Raw genomic sequence first — 13,025 nt, forward strand, 5'->3', positions numbered from 1 at the left:
TCATGAGGGAAAACATTTGAAATTATGGGACACACGTGCCAAAAAGAGTGCCCACTTTTCTATTCTTTTAAAAAGTATAATAAAATTAGCAAACAAGAAAAAAATCCTGTTTGAAAATTTCCCACCTTGGAATAATTCTACAGCTTTGTCAGGATTCGAACCCTGGTCTGTGAGGGCTGTCCACCCCAAAGGTACGAGACTTACCTTTGAGCTATAGCTCATTGTTGGTATGGAGGATTGCAGTAGTAACTATAAGCAACATACAGGCCTTGGTGTCATTCCCTGCAGCTTCCATAAAGGAAGATCTACTTGAGAAATAGAGCGGTTGGTAGAAGGTCATGAGGGAAAACATTTGAAATTTTGGGACACACGTGCCAAAAAGAGTGCCCACTTTTCTATTCTTTTAGAAAGTATCAAAAAACTTAGCAAAAAAGAAAAAAATACCTGTTTGAAAATTTCCCACCATGGAATAATTCTACAGCATTGGCAGGATTCGAACCCTGGCCTGTGAGGGCTGTCCACACCAAAGGTACAAGAGATACCTTTGAGCTATAGCTCCTTGCTGGTATAGAGGTTTGCAGTAGTAACTATAAGCAACATACAGGCCTTGGTGTCATTCCTTGCAGCTTCCATAAAGGAAGATCTACTTGAGAAATAGGGCAGTTGGTAGAAGGTCATGAGGGAAAACATTTGAAATTTTGGGACACACGTGCCAAAAAGAGTGCCCACTTTTCTATTCTTTTAAAAAGTATAATAAAATTAGTAAACAAGAAAAAAATCCCGTTTGAAAATTTCCCACCTTGGAATAATTCTACAGCTTTGTCAGGATTCGAACCCTGGCCTGTGAGGGCTGTCCACCCCAAAGGTACGAGACTTACCTTTGAGCTATAGCTCCTTGTTGGTATGGAGGATTGCAGTAGTAACTATAAGCAACATACAGGCCTTGGTGTCATTTCCTGCAGCTTCCATAAAGGAAGATCTACTTGACAAATAGAGCGGTTGGTAGAAGGTCATGAGGGAAAACATTTGAAATTTTGGGACACACGTGCCAAAAAGAGTGCCCACTTTTCTATTCTTTTAGAAAGTATAAAAAAACTTAGCAAAAAAGAAAAAAATCCCTGTTTGAAAATTTCCCACCGTGGAATAATTCTACAGCATTGGCAGGATTCGAACCCTGGTCTGTGAAGGCTGTCCACACCAAAGGTAGAAGACATACCTTTGAGCTATAGCTCATTGTTGGTATGGAGGATTGCAGTAGTAACTATAAGCAACATACAGGCCTTGGTGTCATTCCCTGCAGCTTCCATAAAGGAAGATCTACTTGAGAAATAGAGCGGTTGGTAGAAGGTCATGAGGGAAAACATTTGAAATTTTGGGACACACGTGCCAAAAAGAGTGCCCACTTTTCTATTCTTTTAGAAAGTATCAAAAAACTTAGCAAAAAAGAAAAAAATACCTGTTTGAAAATTTCCCACCATGGAATAATTCTACAGCATTGGCAGGATTTGAACCCTGGCCTGTGAGGGCTGTCCACACCAAAGGTACAAGAGTTACCTTTGAGATATAGCTCCTTGCTGGTATGGAGGTTTGCAGTAGTAACTATAAGCAACATACAGGCCTTGGTGTCATTCCTTACAGCTTCCATAAAGGAAGATCTACTTGAGAAATAGGGCAGTTGGTAGAAGGTCATGAGGGAAAACATTTGAAATTTTGGGACACACGTGCCAAAAAGAGTGCCCACTTTTCTATTCTTTTAAAAAGTATAAAAAAATTAGCAAAAAAGAAAAAAATCCCCGTTTGAAAATTTCCCACCTTGGAATAATTCTACAGCATTGGCAGGATTCAAACCCTGGCCTGTGAGGGCTGTCAACACCAAAGGTACAAGAGTTACCTTTGAGCTATAGCTCCTTGCTGGTATGGAGGTTTGCAGTAGTAACTATAAGCAACATACAGGCCTTGGTGTCATTCCTTGCAGCTTCCATAAAGGAAGATCTACTTGAGAAATAGGGCAGTTGGTAGAAGGTCATGAGGGAAAACATTTGAAATTATGGGACACACGTGCCAAAAAGAGTGCCCACTTTTCTATTCTTTTAAAAAGTATAATAAAATTAGCAAACAAGAAAAAAATCCTGTTTGAAAATTTCCCACCTTGGAATAATTCTACAGCTTTGTCAGGATTCGAACCCTGGTCTGTGAGGGCTGTCCACCCCAAAGGTACGAGACTTACCTTTGAGCTATAGCTCATTGTTGGTATGGAGGATTGCAGTAGTAACTATAAGCAACATACAGGCCTTGGTGTCATTCCCTGCAGCTTCCATAAAGGAAGATCTACTTGAGAAATAGAGCGGTTGGTAGAAGGTCATGAGGGAAAACATTTGAAATTTTGGGACACACGTGCCAAAAAGAGTGCCCACTTTTCTATTCTTTTAGAAAGTATCAAAAAACTTAGCAAAAAAGAAAAAAATACCTGTTTGAAAATTTCCCACCATGGAATAATTCTACAGCATTGGCAGGATTCGAACCCTGGCCTGTGAGGGCTGTCCACACCAAAGGTACAAGAGATACCTTTGAGCTATAGCTCCTTGCTGGTATAGAGGTTTGCAGTAGTAACTATAAGCAACATACAGGCCTTGGTGTCATTCCTTGCAGCTTCCATAAAGGAAGATCTACTTGAGAAATAGGGCAGTTGGTAGAAGGTCATGAGGGAAAACATTTGAAATTTTGGGACACACGTGCCAAAAAGAGTGCCCACTTTTCTATTCTTTTAAAAAGTATAATAAAATTAGTAAACAAGAAAAAAATCCCGTTTGAAAATTTCCCACCTTGGAATAATTCTACAGCTTTGTCAGGATTCGAACCCTGGCCTGTGAGGGCTGTCCACCCCAAAGGTACGAGACTTACCTTTGAGCTATAGCTCCTTGTTGGTATGGAGGATTGCAGTAGTAACTATAAGCAACATACAGGCCTTGGTGTCATTTCCTGCAGCTTCCATAAAGGAAGATCTACTTGACAAATAGAGCGGTTGGTAGAAGGTCATGAGGGAAAACATTTGAAATTTTGGGACACACGTGCCAAAAAGAGTGCCCACTTTTCTATTCTTTTAGAAAGTATAAAAAAACTTAGCAAAAAAGAAAAAAATCCCTGTTTGAAAATTTCCCACCGTGGAATAATTCTACAGCATTGGCAGGATTCGAACCCTGGTCTGTGAAGGCTGTCCACACCAAAGGTAGAAGACATACCTTTGAGCTATAGCTCATTGTTGGTATGAAAGATTGCAGTAGTAACTATAAGCAACATACAGGCCTTGGTGTCATTCCTTGCAGCTTCCATAAAGGAAGATCTACTTGAGAAATAGGGCAGTTGGTAGAAGGTCATGAGGGAAAACATTTGAAATTTTGGGACACACGTGCCAAAAAGAGTGCCCACTTTTCTATTCTTTTAGAAAGTATCAAAAAACTTAGCAAAAAAGAAAAAAATACCTGTTTGAAAATTTCCCACCATGGAATAATTCTACAGCATTGGCAGGATTCGAACCCTGGCCTGTGAGGGCTGTCCACACCAAAGGTACAAGAGTTACCTTCGAGCTATAGCTCATTGTTGGCATGAAAGATTGCAGTAGTAACTATAAGCAACATACAGGCCTTGGTGTCATTCCTTGCAGCTTCCATAAAGGAAGATCTACTTGAGAAATAGGGCAGTTGGTAGAAGGTCATGAGGGAAAACATTTGAAATTTTGGGACACACGTGCCAAAAAGAGTGCCCACTTTTCTATTCTTTTAAAAAGTATAATAAAATTAGCAAACAAGAAAAAAATCCCCGTTTGAAAATTTCCCACCTTGGAATAATTCTACAGCTTTGTCAGGATTCGAACCCTGGCCTGTGAGGGCTGTCTACCCCAAAGGTACGAGACTTACCTTTGAGCTATAGCTCCTTGTTGGTATGGAGGATTGCAGTAGTAACTATAAGCAACATACAGGCCTTGGTGTCATTTCCTGCAGCTTCCATAAAGGAAGATCTACTTGAGAAATAGAGCGGTTGGTAGAAGGTCATGAGGGAAAACATTTGAAATTTTGGGACACACGTGCCAAAAAGAGTGCCCACTTTTCTATTCTTTTAGAAAGTATAAAAAAACTTAGCAAAAAAGAGAAAAATCCCTGTTTGAAAATTTCCCACCATGGAATAATTCTACAGCATTGGCAGGATTCGAACCCTGGCCTGTGAGGGCTGTCCACACCAAAGGTACAAGAGTTACCTTTGAGCTATAGCTCATTGTTGGTATGAAAGATTGCAGTAGTAACTATAAGCAACATACAGGCCTTGGTGTCATTCCTTGCAGCTTCCATAAAGGAAGATCTACTTGAGAAATAGGGCAGTTGGTAGAAGGTCATGAGGGAAAACATTTGAAATTTTGGGACACACGTGCCAAAAAGAGTGCCCACTTTTCTATTCTTTTAGAAAGTATCAAAAAACTTAGCAAAAAAGAAAAAAATACCTGTTTGAAAATTTCCCACCATGGAATAATTCTACAGCATTGGCAGGATTCGAACCCTGGCCTGTGAGGGCTGTCCACACCAAAGGTACAAGAGTTACCTTTGAGCTATAGCTCCTTGCTGGTATGGAGGTTTGCAGTAGTAACTATAAGCAACATACAGGCCTTGGTGTCATTCCTTGCAGCTTCCATAAAGGAAGATCTACTTGAGAAATAGGGCAGTTGGTAGAAGGTCATGAGGGAAAACATTTGAAATTTTGGGACACACGTGCCAAAAAGAGTGCCCACTTTTCTATTCTTTTAAAAAGTATAAAAAAATTAGCAAAAAAGAAAAAAATCCCCGTTTGAAAATTTCCCACCTTGGAATAATTCTACAGCATTGGCAGGATTCGAACCCTGGCCTGTGAGGGCTGTCCACACCAAAGGTACAAGAGTTACCTTTGAGCTATAGCTCCTTGCTGGTATGGAGGTTTGCAGTAGTAACTATAAGCAACATACAGGCCTTGGTGTCATTCCTTGCAGCTTCCATAAAGGAAGATCTACTTGAGAAATAGGGCAGTTGGTAGAAGGTCATGAGGGAAAACATTTGAAATTATGGGACACACGTGCCAAAAAGAGTGCCCACTTTTCTATTCTTTTAAAAAGTATAATAAAATTAGCAAACAAGAAAAAAATCCTGTTTGAAAATTTCCCACCTTGGAATAATTCTACAGCTTTGTCAGGATTCAAACCCTGGCCTGTGAGGGCTGTCCACCCCAAAGGTACGAGACTTACCTTTGAGCTATAGCTCATTGTTGGTATGGAGGATTGCAGTAGTAACTATAAGCAACATACAGGCCTTGGTGTCATTCCCTGCAGCTTCCATAAAGGAAGATCTACTTGAGAAATAGAGCGGTTGGTAGAAGGTCATGAGGGAAAACATTTGAAATTTTGGGACACACGTGCCAAAAAGAGTGCCCACTTTTCTATTCTTTTAGAAAGTATCAAAAAACTTAGCAAAAAAGAAAAAAATACCTGTTTGAAAATTTCCCACCATGGAATAATTCTACAGCATTGGCAGGATTCGAACCCTGGCCTGTGAGGGCTGTCCACACCAAATGTACAAGAGTTACCTTTGAGCTATAGCTCCTTGCTGGTATGGAGGTTTGCAGTAGTAACTATAAGCAACATACAGACCTTGGTGTCATTCCTTGCAGCTTCCATAAAGGAAGATCTACTTGAGAAATAGGGCAGTTGGTAGAAGGTCATGAGGGAAAACATTTGAAATTTTGGGACACACGTGCCAAAAAGAGTGCCCACTTTTCTATTCTTTTAAAAAGTATAATAAAATTAGCAAACAAGAAAAATATCCCGTTTGAAAATTTCCCACCTTGGAATAATTCTACAGCTTTGTCAGGATTCGAACCCTGGCCTGTGAGGGCTGTCCACCCCAAAGGTACGAGACTTACCTTTGAGCTATAGCTCCTTGTTGGTATGGAGGATTGCAGTAGTAACTATAAGCAACATACAGGCCTTGGTGTCATTTCCTGCAGCTTCCATAAAGGAAGATCTACTTGAGAAATAGAGCGGTTGGTAGAAGGTCATGAGGGAAAACATTTGAAATTTTGGGACACACGTGCCAAAAAGAGTGCCCACTTTTCTATTCTTTTAGAAAGTATAAAAAAACTTAGCAAAAAAGAAAAAAATCCCTGTTTGAAAATTTCCCACCTTGGAATAATTCTACAGCTTTGTCAGGATTCAAACCCTGGCCTGTGGGGGCTGTCCACCCCAAAGGTACGAGACTTACCTTTGAGCTATAGCTCATTGTTGGTATGGAGGATTGCAGTAGTAACTATAAGCAACATACAGGCCTTGGTGTCATTCCCTGCAGCTTCCATAAAGGAAGATCTACTTGAGAAATAGAGCGGTTGGTAGAAGGTCATGAGGGAAAACATTTGAAATTTTGGGACACACGTGCCAAAAAGAGTGCCCACTTTTCTATTCTTTTAGAAAGTATCAAAAAACTTAGCAAAAAAGAAAAAAATACCTGTTTGAAAATTTCCCACCATGGAATAATTCTACAGCATTGGCAGGATTCGAACCCTGGCCTGTGAGGGCTGTCCACACCAAATGTACAAGAGTTACCTTTGAGCTATAGCTCCTTGCTGGTATGGAGGTTTGCAGTAGTAACTATAAGCAACATACAGACCTTGGTGTCATTCCTTGCAGCTTCCATAAAGGAAGATCTACTTGAGAAATAGGGCAGTTGGTAGAAGGTCATGAGGGAAAACATTTGAAATTTTGGGACACACGTGCCAAAAAGAGTGCCCACTTTTCTATTCTTTTAAAAAGTATAATAAAATTAGCAAACAAGAAAAATATCCCGTTTGAAAATTTCCCACCTTGGAATAATTCTACAGCTTTGTCAGGATTCGAACCCTGGCCTGTGAGGGATGTCCACCCCAAAGGTACGAGACTTACCTTTGAGCTATAGCTCCTTGTTGGTATGGAGGATTGCAGTAGTAACTATAAGCAACATACAGGCCTTGGTGTCATTTCCTGCAGCTTCCATAAAGGAAGATCTACTTGAGAAATAGAGCGGTTGGTAGAAGGTCATGAGGGAAAACATTTGAAATTTTGGGACACACGTGCCAAAAAGAGTGCCCACTTTTCTATTCTTTTAAAAAGTATAATAAAATTAGCAAACAAGAAAAATATCCTGTTTGAAAATTTCCCACCTTGGAATAATTCTACAGCTTTGTCAGGATTCGAACCCTGGCCTGTGAGGGCTGTCCACCCCAAAGGTACGAGACTTACCTTTGAGCTATAGCTCCTTGTTGGTATGGAGGATTGCAGTAGTAACTATAAGCAACATACAGGCCTTGGTGTCATTTCCTGCAGCTTCCATAAAGGAAGATCTACTTGAGAAATAGAGCGGTTGGTAGAAGGTCATGAGGGAAAACATTTGAAATTTTGGGACACACGTGCCAAAAAGAGTGCCCACTTTTCTATTCTTTTAGAAAGTATAAAAAAACTTAGCAAAAAAGAAAAAAATCCCTGTTTGAAAATTTCCCACCTTGGAATAATTCTACAGCTTTGTCAGGATTCAAACCCTGGCCTGTGGGGGCTGTCCACCCCAAAGGTACGAGACTTACCTTTGAGCTATAGCTCATTGTTGGTATGGAGGATTGCAGTAGTAACTATAAGCAACATACAGGCCTTGGTGTCATTCCCTGCAGCTTCCATAAAGGAAGATCTACTTGAGAAATAGAGCGGTTGGTAGAAGGTCATGAGGGAAAACATTTGAAATTTTGGGACACACGTGCCAAAAAGAGTGCCCACTTTTCTATTCTTTTAGAAAGTATCAAAAAACTTAGCAAAAAAGAAAAAAATACCTGTTTGAAAATTTCCCACCATGGAATAATTCTACAGCATTGGCAGGATTCGAACCCTGGCCTGTGAGGGCTGTCCACACCAAAGGTACAAGAGTTACCTTTGAGCTATAGCTCCTTGCTGGTATGGAGGTTTGCAGTAGTAACTATAAGCAACATACAGGCCTTGGTGTCATTCCCTGCAGCTTCCATAAAGGAAGATCTACTTGAGAAATAGAGCGGTTGGTAGAAGGTCATGAGGGAAAACATTTGAAATTTTGGGACACACGTGCCAAAAAGAGTGCCCACTTTTCTATTCTTTTAGAAAGTATCAAAAAACTTAGCAAAAAAGAAAAAATACCTGTTTGAAAATTTCCCACCATGGAATAATTCTACAGCATTGGCAGGATTCGAACCCTGGCCTGTGAGGGCTGTCCACACCAAAGGTACAAGAGTTACCTTTGAGCTATAGCTCCTTGCTGGTATGGAGGTTTGCAGTAGTAACTATAAGCAACATACAGACCTTGGTGTCATTCCTTGCAGCTTCCATAAAGGAAGATCTACTTGAGAAATAGGGCAGTTGGTAGAAGGTCATGAGGGAAAACATTTGAAATTTTGGGACACACGTGCCAAAAAGAGTGCCCACTTTTCTATTCTTTTAAAAAGTATAATAAAATTAGCAAACAAGAAAAATATCCCGTTTGAAAATTTCCCACCTTGGAATAATTCTACAGCTTTGTCAGGATTCGAACCCTGGCCTGTGAGGGCTGTCCACCCCAAAGGTACGAGACTTACCTTTGAGCTATAGCTCCTTGTTGGTATGGAGGATTGCAGTAGTAACTATAAGCAACATACAGGCCTTGGTGTCATTTCCTGCAGCTTCCATAAAGGAAGATCTACTTGAGAAATAGAGCGGTTGGTAGAAGGTCATGAGGGAAAACATTTGAAATTTTGGGACACACGTGCCAAAAAGAGTGCCCACTTTTCTATTCTTTTAGAAAGTATAAAAAAACTTAGCAAAAAAGAAAAAAATCCCTGTTTGAAAATTTCCCACCATGGAATAATTCTACAGCATTGGCAGGATTCGAACCCTGGCCTGTGAGGGCTGTCCACACCAAAGGTACAAGAGTTACCTTTGAGCTATAGCTCATTGTTGGTATGAAAGATTGCAGTAGTAACTATAAGCAACATACAGACCTTGGTGTCATTCCTTGCAGCTTCCATAAAGGAAGATCTACTTGAGAAATAGGGCAGTTGGTAGAAGGTCATGAGGGAAGACATTTGAAATTTTGGGACACACGTGCCAAAAAGAGTGCCCACTTTTCTATTCTTTTAGAAAGTATCAAAAAACTTAGCAAAAAAGAAAAAAATACCTGTTTGAAAATTTCCCACCATGGAATAATTCTACAGCATTGGCAGGATTTGAACCCTGGCCTGTGAGGGCTGTCCACACCAAATGTACAAGAGTTACCTTCGAGCTATAGCTCATTGTTGGCATGAAAGATTGCAGTAGTAACTATAAGCAACATACAGGCCTTTTTGTCATTCCTTGCAGCTTCCATAAAGGAAGATCTACTTGAGAAATAGGGCAGTTGGTAGAAGGTCACGAGGGAAAACATTTGAAATTTTGGGACACACGTGCCAAAAAGAGTGCCCACTTTTCTATTCTTTTAAAAGGTATAATAAAATTAGCAAACAAGAAAAAAATCCCCGTTTGAAAATTTCCCACCTTGGAATAATTCTACAGCTTTGTCAGGATTCGAACCCTGGCCTGTGAGGGCTGTCTACCCCAAAGGTACGAGACTTACCTTTGAGCTATAGCTCCTTGTTGGTATGTAGGATTGCAGTAGTAACTATAAGCAACATACAGGCCTTGGTGTCATTTCCTGCAGCTTCCATAAAGGAAGATCTACTTGAGAAATAGGGCAGTTGGTAGAAGGTCACGAGGGAAAACATTTGAAATTTTGGGACACACGTGCCAAAAAGAGTGCCCACTTTTCTATTCTTTTAAAAGGTATAATAAAATTAGCAAACAAGAAAAAAATCCCCGTTTGAAAATTTCCCACCTTGGAATAATTCTACAGCATTGGCAGGATTCGAACCCTGGCCTGTGAGGGCTGTCCACACCAAAGGTACACGAGTTACCTTTGAGCTATAGCTCATTGTTGGTATGAAATATTGCAGTAGTAACTATAAGCAACATACAGGCCTTGGTGTCATTCCTTGCAGCTTCCATAAAGGAAGATCTACTTGAGAAATAGGGCAGTTGGTAGAAGGTCATGAGGGAAAACATTTGAAATTTTGGGACACACGTGCCAAAAAGAGTGCCCACTTTTCTATTCTTTTAGAAAGTATAAAAAAACTTAGCAAACAAGAAAAAAATCCCTGTTTGAAAGTTTCCCACCGTGGAATAATTCTACAGCATTGGCAGGATTCGAACCCTGGTCTGTGAGGGCTGTCCACACCAAAGGTACAAGAGTTACCTTTGAGGTATAGCTCATTGTTGGTATGAAAGATTGCAGTAGTAACTATAAGCAACATACAGGCCTTGGTGTCATTCCTTGCAGCTTCCATAAAGGAAGATCTACTTGAGAAATAGGGCAGTTGGTAGAAGGTCATGAGGGAAAACATTTGAAATTTTGGGACACACGTGCCAAAAAGAGTGCCCACTTTTCTATTCTTTTAGAAAGTATAAAAAAACTTAGCAAAAAAGAAAAAAATCCCTGTTTGAAAGTTTCCCACCGTGGAATAATTCTACAGCATTGGCAGGATTCGAACCCTGGTCTGTGAGGGCTGTCCACACCAAAGGTAGAAGACATAACTTTGAGCTATAGCTCATTGTTGGTATGAAAGATTGCAGTAGTAACTATAAGCAACATACAGGCCTTGGTGTCATTCCTTGCAGCTTCCATAAAGGAAGATCTACTTGAGAAATAGGGCAGTTGGTAGAAGGTCATGAGGGAAAACATTTGAAATTTTGGGACACACGTGCCAAAAAGAGTGCCCACTTTTCTATTCTTTTAGAAAGTATCAAAAAACTTAGCAAAAAAGAAAAAAATACCTGTTTGAAAATTTCCCACCATGGAATAATTCTACAGCATTGGCAGGATTCGAACCCTGGCCTGTGAGGGCTGTCCACACCAAAGGTACAAGAGTTATCTTCGAGCTATAGCTCATTGTTGGCATGAAAGATTGCAGTAGTAACTATAAGCAACATACAGGCCTTGGTGTCATTCCTTGCAGCTTCCATAAAGGAAGATCTACTTGAGAAATAGGGCAGTTGGTAGAAGGTCATGAGGGAAAACATTTGAAATTTTGGGACACACGTGCCAAAAAGAGTGCCCACTTTTCTATTCTTTTAAAAAGTATAATAAAATTAGCAAACAAGAAAAAAATCCCCGTTTGAAAATTTCCCACCTTGGAATAATTCTACAGCTTTGTCAGGATTCGAACCCTGGCCTGTGAGGGCTGTCTACCCCAAAGGTACGAGACTTACCTTTGAGCTATAGCTCCTTGTTGGTATGGAGGATTGCAGTAGTAACTATAAGCAACATACAGGCCTTGGTGTCATTTCCTGCAGCTTCCATAAAGGAAGATCTACTTGAGAAATAGAGCGGTTGGTAGAAGGTCATGAGGGAAAACATTTGAAATTTTGGGACACACGTGCCAAAAAGAGTGCCCACTTTTCTATTCTTTTAGAAAGTATAAAAAAACTTAGCAAAAAAGAAAAAAATCCCTGTTTGAAAATTTCCCACCATGGAATAATTCTACAGCATTGGCAGGATTCGAACCCTGGCCTGTGAGGGCTGTCCACACCAAAGGTACGAGACTTACCTTTGAGCTATAGCTCATTGTTGGTATGGAGGATTGCAGTAGTAACTATAAGCAACATACAGGCCTTGGTGTCATTCCCTGCAGCTTCCATAAAGGAAGATCTACTTGAGAAATAGAGCGGTTGGTAGAAGGTCATGAGGGAAAACATTTGAAATTTTGGGACACACGTGCCAAAAAGAGTGCCCACTTTTCTATTCTTTTAGAAAGTATCAAAAAACTTAGCAAAAAAGAAAAAAATACCTGTTTGAAAATTTCCCACCATGGAATAATTCTACAGCATTGGCAGGATTTGAACCCTGGCCTGTGAGGGCTGTCCACACCAAAGGTACAAGAGTTACCTTTGAGCTATAGCTCCTTGCTGGTATGGAGGTTTGCAGTAGTAACTATAAGCAACATACAGGCCTTGGTGTCATTCCTTACAGCTTCCATAAAGGAAGATCTACTTGAGAAATAGGGCAGTTGGTAGAAGGTCATGAGGGAAAACATTTGAAATTTTGGGACACACGTGCCAAAAAGAGTGCCCACTTTTCTATTCTTTTAAAAAGTATAAAAAAATTAGCAAAAAAGAAAAAAATCCCCGTTTGAAAATTTCCCACCTTGGAATAATTCTACAGCATTGGCAGGATTCAAACCCTGGCCTGTGAGGGCTGTCAACACCAAAGGTACAAGAGTTACCTTTGAGCTATAGCTCCTTGCTGGTATGGAGGTTTGCAGTAGTAACTATAAGCAACATACAGGCCTTGGTGTCATTCCTTGCAGCTTCCATAAAGGAAGATCTACTTGAGAAATAGGGCAGTTGGTAGAAGGTCATGAGGGAAAACATTTGAAATTATGGGACACACGTGCCAAAAAGAGTGCCCACTTTTCTATTCTTTTAAAAAGTATAATAAAATTAGCAAACAAGAAAAAAATCCTGTTTGAAAATTTCCCACCTTGGAATAATTCTACAGCTTTGTCAGGATTCGAACCCTGGTCTGTGAGGGCTGTCCACCCCAAAGGTACGAGACTTACCTTTGAGCTATAGCTCATTGTTGGTATGGAGGATTGCAGTAGTAACTATAAGCAACATACAGGCCTTGGTGTCATTCCCTGCAGCTTCCATAAAGGAAGATCTACTTGAGAAATAGAGCGGTTGGTAGAAGGTCATGAGGGAAAACATTTGAAATTTTGGGACACACGTGCCAAAAAGAGTGCCCACTTTTCTATTCTTTTAGAAAGTATCAAAAAACTTAGCAAAAAAGAAAAAAATACCTGTTTGAAAATTTCCCACCATGGAATATTTCTACAGCATTGGCAGGATTCGAACCCTGGCCTGTGAGGGCTGTCCACACCAAAGGTACAAGAGATACCTT

The sequence above is a fragment of the Lissotriton helveticus genome, chromosome 1_1 (genome assembly GCF_964261635.1).
Source record: "Lissotriton helveticus chromosome 1_1, aLisHel1.1, whole genome shotgun sequence".
NCBI lineage: Eukaryota > Metazoa > Chordata > Amphibia > Caudata > Salamandridae > Lissotriton > Lissotriton helveticus.